The sequence below is a fragment of the Coturnix japonica genome, chromosome Z (assembly GCF_001577835.2).
Source record: "Coturnix japonica isolate 7356 chromosome Z, Coturnix japonica 2.1, whole genome shotgun sequence".
Classification (NCBI taxonomy): domain Eukaryota; kingdom Metazoa; phylum Chordata; class Aves; order Galliformes; family Phasianidae; genus Coturnix; species Coturnix japonica.
Genome location: NC_029547.1, coordinates 38,910,443 through 38,918,490, shown reverse-complemented (window position 1 = coordinate 38,918,490; position 8,048 = coordinate 38,910,443). Strand labels below are relative to the sequence as shown.

Below are 8,048 nucleotides of genomic sequence, written 5' to 3'. Positions count from 1 at the left end.
ATCCGTTCTATTTCCTATTGGCCTGCTGGCAATGACGTCCCGCAGAGACTTTTCATGTCCCGCCCTCCAGCCGACCCACCAATCATCGCAAGGTAAAGCGCGGACAGCTGGGAGAGGAAAGGGTGTCGCCGCGCTGTGCCGCGTTGCCGAGTGAGCTGGAGCCGTGCAGTGATTGGCCGGTTCCAGTACGTTCTGGAGCAGGTTAGGTAGGGAAGTTGAGGAGGTTGCTAGTCTCGTGACAGTCTTGTGGACTTGCCGTTCCGAGCGTGTGGGGGAGGCTTCCTTATGAAGGGCAACGGGTGGAGACTCCCTTCACCGCCTCCAAGTTTAAGTTAAAAATATAGCATGCTCAGGGCCTGGCAGGTGCTTTAATAGTGTGTCATGGAATCAAATAATGGATTGGGCTGGAAGGGATCTCAAAGACAACCTAGTCCAAGTCACTGCTACAGGCAGGATTACCATCCACTAGATCACTCTCTACATCAGGCTTCCCAGAGCCCTTACAGCTTGGTCTTGAACACCCCAGTGATGGAGCTCCCACAGCTTTTCTGGACAGCCTGCACTAGTACCTCAGAGCCCTCTCTTGTGAAAAATGTACCCTTGACATCTAAATCTAACCTCTTTAGCTGAAAACAATTTCCTCCTGTCCTTTGACTGTACAACTGTGTAAAAAGTTGATCTCCTTTCCCAAATTGACCTCTCACTCTCCCAAACTGACCTCTTTTCTCTTGATAATCTCCCATTAAATACTGGAAGGCCGTAAGCAGGCCTCCCCCAGAGCCTTGTCTTCTGCAGGCCAAACAAGCCTAGTTCCTTCAGCCTGTCTTCACAGCAAAGGTCTTCCAGTCCTCTGATAAACTTCATAACCTCCTCTGGACCTGCTTCAACAACTGCTTATCTTTCTAGCGCTGGGTGTCCCAGATTGGGACATTTGTACACCAGAATGCCCCTCATGAAGGCAGAGTAGAGGGGGAAAAACACTTCCCTCACCCTGCTCGCCACCCTTTTGATGCAGCCCAGGATGCAACTGGATTTCTGGGCTACAAGAGCATACTGCAGAGGTGCACTCAATCCCATTATGTATGTAATTAATAAAAATGTTAAAGAAGAATGGTCACAATACAGATACCTGGGGAACATCACTTGGTACTTGGTTTTTGACTGTGTAATGCCTCTGCTCTCTGGGCTTACCAGGTCACTGTTCCTGTATATGGTATGGCATGTTTCTTGTATAGGAAAATGATGGATTTCCAGGGGGTATTTATTGCAGCACAGGGAATTCCTGAGGCACCCTTACATCTTTAACTTTGATGGTTCTGTTTCAGCCTGAGGACGGTGCTCACAGCTCAGGGACAGAGTGCCTGTAACAAACAGCAGGTGCAGGTGCATCCAAGTACCAATTTGCAAGCCTTCTTACACAGAAAACCAACACAGTAAACATTTTCATTGTAAAATACTAGCAGCAAGTTCCCACAAACTGAAAGGTGGTAAGATACAAGTTATTTTTCAGTTTGTAAACAGTGATTACTCTGTTTTCCCGAATCAGGGCCATTTCCTGGGTACAGTTGACCTCAAAGATTAGACAGGCTTTGTGATGTCCTCAAGGCAGCATTTCTCTTTGAAATATCTTTTCTGTTCTCTCTGTTGTTTCTCAAGAGAAACCTAGATTAAATTTCTGCTTCCATAGTGTTATCAAAAATGCATGTTTTGTCTCTGGTCCTGTAATGCTTTGGTTTGAAACTGTTCTATTAGCTTTCTGCTATTTGAAATTTGTAGCTATGTGAGCTTGTCAGGCTGAGACAGTGACTTTGATAGGTTTCAGCAGCAGGGCACCCTTAAAGGGGAAAAAGTCTGAAGCCTTGAATCTAAAGCTTAAAACAATCTGAATAAACATCAAAATGAGTTTGTGTATCTAACAGGTAACATTACGCTAAGCAAGGATTTGGATGGTATGTGCTGGTGTTTATTATAATCCAACGGTAATATTTTTCTCTGAACTGAACTGAACCCACATGAAGCACATTTACACAGATCATTTACAGGCAAAATGGAATGAGTACATTTATACTGGTGCTGTTAATTGTTCAAATTCATTTGTTAACAAAGATACTCAACATAAATATCAAATCCAATGCAATAATTAAGTACAAATCACCTGTAAGATTCCTAAGGATTTGGCTAAATTGAACAAAATATATGGCTTGTTTTTTAGCTTAGTTTCCAGGCAGCACAATGATTATTTTTTATCATTTAAGGCAGGTCTACCCAGAATAGGAATGGCACTATTTAATGAGAGAAATGGAAAAATACTTCAACAAAGGGATTCTTCTGCACTGAAGACATTCTCTGTGTAGCTTTTCTCATGTATATTGAGTAGGAGAGAAAATTGACCTAAATGGCAGCCTACCTGTAAACCTCCTTTGAGTGCACTTAGAAGTAAGAGCCTGGAGTTTCTTTAAAGCAACTTTTTCTTTCATTTCAAAGACAATGATACCAAATGAATTTAAAGAGGATTCAATGAATTCCTAGGTAGGTAGGTATTCAATTTTGCTTTTGATCCCTCAAATTATTTTGAAAACACTTGTTCTTCAGGACTGGAGAACTGTATTTGTTAATCAACCAGCAGAGATAACATAATGAACATATTTTTTTGTTGCAATCTAAGTTTAGGAGATATTCTGTTAGTATTGGAATGCCATTTCAGCTCCTTCTTTTGTTGTTTCTTTTCCCTTGCTAGACTGGATAGGTTGGTGAATGATAAATACCACAACTGTACAATTAACTTGCTCAGGTCCACTATTAACATTTTCCTAACATTAGGCTTAACATTAGGGATATCATTTGTAAAAATACTTCATAAAAATATCATAAGCTTATTGCGTGGGCTAGGGAAATGTAAATTGTAATAATGAAAGTCAATGTTCTCCTTACGAATTCATATACAGAATTCAGGAACTAAGTAACTGTGGATTAAAAAATAAAAATAAAAAAAAATCTGTGACTTATAGCTGAAAGGGAAGTTGTAAAGTTTCCCATCTGTGGTCTTCAGAACAATTTCTTATTATAATTTTCTGCAGCATTTTCTGTTCAGTTCTATGAGACATCTGAAAAATTGAAGTTTTATGTACTTTTACTACAGTTTGGTTTTTAAACATGTTCTTCCCAGTCACTAATTGTCTTGAATGTGTTCTCCTAGATAGAACAAGATCACAGTCAAGGAATCTTTTGTCCCTTCTTCATGAAGGACATGAGTGCAGTTCTCTTATGTGCAGTTAATAATTTGTGAATAATTCACATACATATCACATTCATAATATATATTAATGAACTGTTAACAGTGTGTTAATACTTTTAATCTATTCCATTTGAAAACAAGGATCAAGCTGTTATGCTTTCTGTCGAATCTGATTCTTGATTGAATCTATTGGTTAATTGCAGTCAAACATAACAGAAATTATTGCATATTTCATGGTAACAGAGCAGAAGTATTCTGATGAGGAAAGATATTATAGTAAACTCGAACCTTACTTGACACTGAAGAATCTGCATTGGAAGAAAAAACACATGCACGCCTCTGGTAAATATCCTCCAGCCTTTGGTGCACATGCCATTCATAAACCATGGATCTGTACAATTCAGTCTCCTTTAGTTCTGTTCTTCTTTGACTGTGATGTACACATAGCTTCACTTGGTATTTGCCTAGTATTTCACAGCCCTAGAAATCTGTAAAGCACTAGCTGTATAGACTTAAATCAGACTGTATGTCTAAAATTAACAATATTTGTCCTTGCAGACTTGATTTTCAGAATTAGTTTATCAGATTTGAGATACTTAAATTTGGATTTGTTGCTAAACTGAATTTGAAATATCTTTTCAGAAGCATTGAGTTAGTTGTATGCTAATTAACCTCTCCAGTAAATTGAAGAAAACTGATTATTTATCTTTTGTTCTTCATTTCACATGGAATTGTGAACTATTTCTTGGAGAGTCTAAAGAATGATGCTGTGTTTTGATGATTTAACTATCTTTAAATAAGCTAGCACAAGTTTTGGAAATAATCTAGATGAATTACAGTGCATTGCCATCAGAGAAAAGTTAAAGTGAATTTAGAAACAGAGCCAATTATGGATACTCTTTCCATTACCTGCACTGATTCAAAAACTGACTTTTGCAGACATTCTTGAATGAATTTCTTCTGTGCTATAAAGAAGCCCAACCTGCAGGGTGGGAACAAGAGATACACAATGTCTCAGGTCCTGATCATAGAATCATAGAAGGGCCTGAGTTGAAAAGGACTATCATCTAGTTTCAACCCTCCTACCATGGGCAGGTCCCCAACCACTAGACCAGGCTGCCCAGAACCACATCCAGCCTTGACCTGAATGCCTCCAGGGATTGGCCATCTACAACCCAACCTCTCTGGGCAGCCTATCCCTGTGCATCACCACCCTCTGTGTGAAACACTTTCTTCTAATATCTAAGCTCAATCTCCCCAGTCTCAGCTGAAAACCATTCCCCCTTGTTCTATCACAGTCAACCCTTGTTCTATCACAATTCACCCACATTGTCCTAAGACGGTAATTAGATACTCATTGAAAGAAAAATATCCACAATTTAAATTCTCTCATTCCTTTTTACCATGTAGTATCTATACAAAAAAATAATAGTTATAACATAAATGTATAGAAGATTCTGACTCAAATTTTGCTTGGGTCCTTTTTTCCTACCTGTCAGACTGAAAACATTAACCAGACTCCTGCTGCACTCTTGCTGCTTGTGGGGACATCTGATTTAAAAAATTACTTATTTAGATGACTTCATTTCTGAAATAGATGCATGTTGGCAACATGCTTAGTTTGAAGCTTTATTTTTTTTTCCAGCTATCCCTTATTCTATAAGGAAAGTCTATCTTCACAGACCTTACCTTAAGGAGACTTAAAGAGAACGTGACTTTCTTCCACCATATTAAGAATATCCTTGACTGAAATCTTGGCTGTAGCACACATATGTATAAAGACTTACTTTAAATTACGAACAAACAAAAAACAACACCAAATCTTGTCAAATTCATAGAATAAAACAGACTGATTCTGGTGTCCTCATGTCTTTGTCTTATTTATAGCAGCACATTAGCAGGGTTGTCATGGATACTGAGTCAGGTTTCATTTTGCCAACTTGCAGTCATTTTACCAAATTGCAGACATGCCAAAACTTTTCCCTTTCCAGTTTTTAGAGATAACCATCCTTATGGACTTAATTGAGATTCCACTGAAATAAGGGAAAAGCCTTTGTTCATTTTAATAGATTTTGCACTAGAATGTTAGGTGAACAGTACAGTGCATGTAAATATTCTGTTTCTTAATAGTTGTCTGACATTTTTTATATCTTATTCCAGTACTGAAAAATGGATAAATATTATGATCCATGCCAGAAGTCACCAAACACCATCAAGCTTCTGCCAGCTTACTCTTAAGCTGTTCTTGCATTTTGCTATTCCTTCTATGGTAAGCAATCTTCATTGAAAGGTGGGCATGAAGTCTGCAAGTATTAGGGCTGTTCAAATAATAGTGAGATTAAAGATTAAAAGCAAGGCAAATTCTAATAGAAGATCTGAGAGACAATGTATTATAATTTAAATTAAACTCAACAGATAGAGTTATGAACTCAAAAACAAACAAACGGAAAACTTTATGGTGTTTTGCAGTTGGACTTGATCAATGTTCTCTAAGCCTAAAATGTCATATTTTACAACAGTATCATGTGATCACCGATCTGGTGGCTTTGTGGAATAGAGTAAAAGCATCAGTAGACAACAGGAGATGTTATTTGCCTGGACATCTGCAGGGCCTATAACATGGTCCCACTTGACATCCCTAGGTTGGAGAAAAATGGATTTGGAGAGTAGACTATTTAGTAAATACAAATTGATTGGAACGCCACAGCCAGAGGGTTGTTGTCCAGGTGGGAGCCCATGACAAGTAGTGTCACCAAGTGGTATGTTTGGCACCAGTGCTCTTTTACATCTTTTTCAATGACTTAGACAGTAGGATTGAGTGCAACCTCAGCAAGTTTGCTGATGACACTAAGCTGACTGGTGCAGCTGATATAATAGAAAGAAGGGATATTATCCAGAGGGACCAGGACAGGCTTGAGAAGTGGGTTCATCCTTGGTAGGCTCCAGGTGGGAGAAATAAATGAACACAGTATAGGTAACATAGACCAGTGGTTTTTCTTATGAGATAGAAGGCTGTGTAACAGGTAAAAGCTGTGGCTTGATGATGCATTTTCCCTCTTCATATTATTTATTAAGCAGTGCTGCTATAAGGGAGCCCTCAATGAAGTTCAGGACTGGTTTCATTTTAAAGGAGCTCTCAGTGAAGATCACAACTGGTTTGATTTTTGAGGGCACAAAGGCAATCTAATCATAATATAGCTGGTCATCTGTATCTCTTTTGTGACAAAGATATACCTTTAAAAGGGAAAATTGTTTTCTCTGGATTTTCCTGTAAGAGACTTTTTTTTATTCATCTGACTGGAAAGGAAGTCTAGGGAGATTAACCCCTTGTGCCTCAAAGTTAGTCCTTGTGAGTATCACTTGCCTCTTAGTGGCACTGATCATTCACACCAGTAGCTAGATGCTGAGCAGAGAAATTTAGATATCAGAATGGCCTGACTGTGATTTGAGAGTGCTTGAAATTTATTTCAGACTATGAATGTGTTGAGTCCACAAAACAGTACATTGCCTTCATTAGGGAAAGACTGTTTTTGCAGTCTATAAATATTTTAATATACTAAAACTAAATGAATTCACCAAAATGAATATATTTGGAATGCTTGTCTGACACTGTTGTGCTTTTTTTCTTTTGTATCTTTGTTAGGCCTGAGCAGTCTGAAAATTTTATTCAGTATGTCTTACGGTGCTGCAAGTATTGCCATGGTGCTTTGCTACCTTTTTCTAATCAGCAGATGGAGCCACAAGGGAATTTTAAAAAAAGGTTTGACTGAAGAATTTTGGAATGGAATAATGCTAAAATTATTCCATTTATTTATTTTATGTTATTATTTAATTATTATTTATTATTTAATTAAATTATTTAAACATGTTATAAAAACATTCTGTATGATTGATGATAAATTAAAGCAAACAGCCTTAATAGTATCATCTGTTAGTTAAACCTGTGCTCTCATGTAGTTGATCTGTATATAGCCAAAATAAATTACTGTAACAATTAGTAATAATTAATGACAACCTTTATTTAATTTAGTGTTGTATCACCTTATTTAAACCTTAACATCTGAAAGAGAGGAAAAAATTAAACTTTGGGGAGTTTAATATTTTATCTTCTCAGAAGGTAAAATTAGAAAAGAGACATCAAATTGAATGGAGCAGCTGGGGTTATCACTGTTGAAGATTTTCAGAGAGTTGGTCTGTCACCATTGTCTGCTTATTTCTGGGCATGGGAATGGGGTTTGATGGGGAAACAATCTTCCTGAAAGATATTAACTGCTAGTAAGACTTCTTACCAATTCATTGAAGACTGAGCTAAATCCATAATTTACCAAAAATTTCCATGATTTCCATTATTTTCAAGGTATATTTTCCTCAGGACTGCCAAAATATGCTTCATATTTCCAGGAGATGAGCTAGGTAATGAGGCGTTATGAAGAAAGGTGTGTCATTGAAGCAAGGGTGTATCATTGAAGGATTGAAGGAGTCTTCATGCAAAAAAACTTGCACCTATTGATGTTCATCAACACTTGCTGAACATTCATGTGGTCTGAACAGTGGATGTGATCACAGTGCGGTGGAGGGTGTTTCAGCAGTGGGAATAGCAGTGTGAAAGACAAGTCAATTTCCAGATGGCCATGCACAGCTGTTGTACTGTAAAACCAAGAGTGTCTCAATCAGCTCATCCAATTGTGACCAGGAAACTGTGTACAGAGCTGAATATCATTGTTAATGGTGGCAAAACTGGAATATTTCAAAGTTTGTGCCAAATGGGTCCCATGAATGCTCACACAGAAAGAACACTATATGCAAGTGCATT

General features: G+C 37.9%; 1 long non-coding RNA gene across 1 annotated transcript; it reads left to right on the top strand.

Moving 5' to 3' along the window:
• The first annotated feature begins 4,395 nt into the window (after positions 1-4,395).
• On the top strand, positions 4,396-7,696 carry LOC107306286. The gene is made up of 3 exons (XR_001552066.2): positions 4,396-5,504; positions 6,879-6,995; positions 7,593-7,696. It is a non-coding gene; the product is annotated as an uncharacterized LOC107306286 (long non-coding RNA).
• The last annotated feature ends 352 nt before the right edge of the window (positions 7,697-8,048 follow it).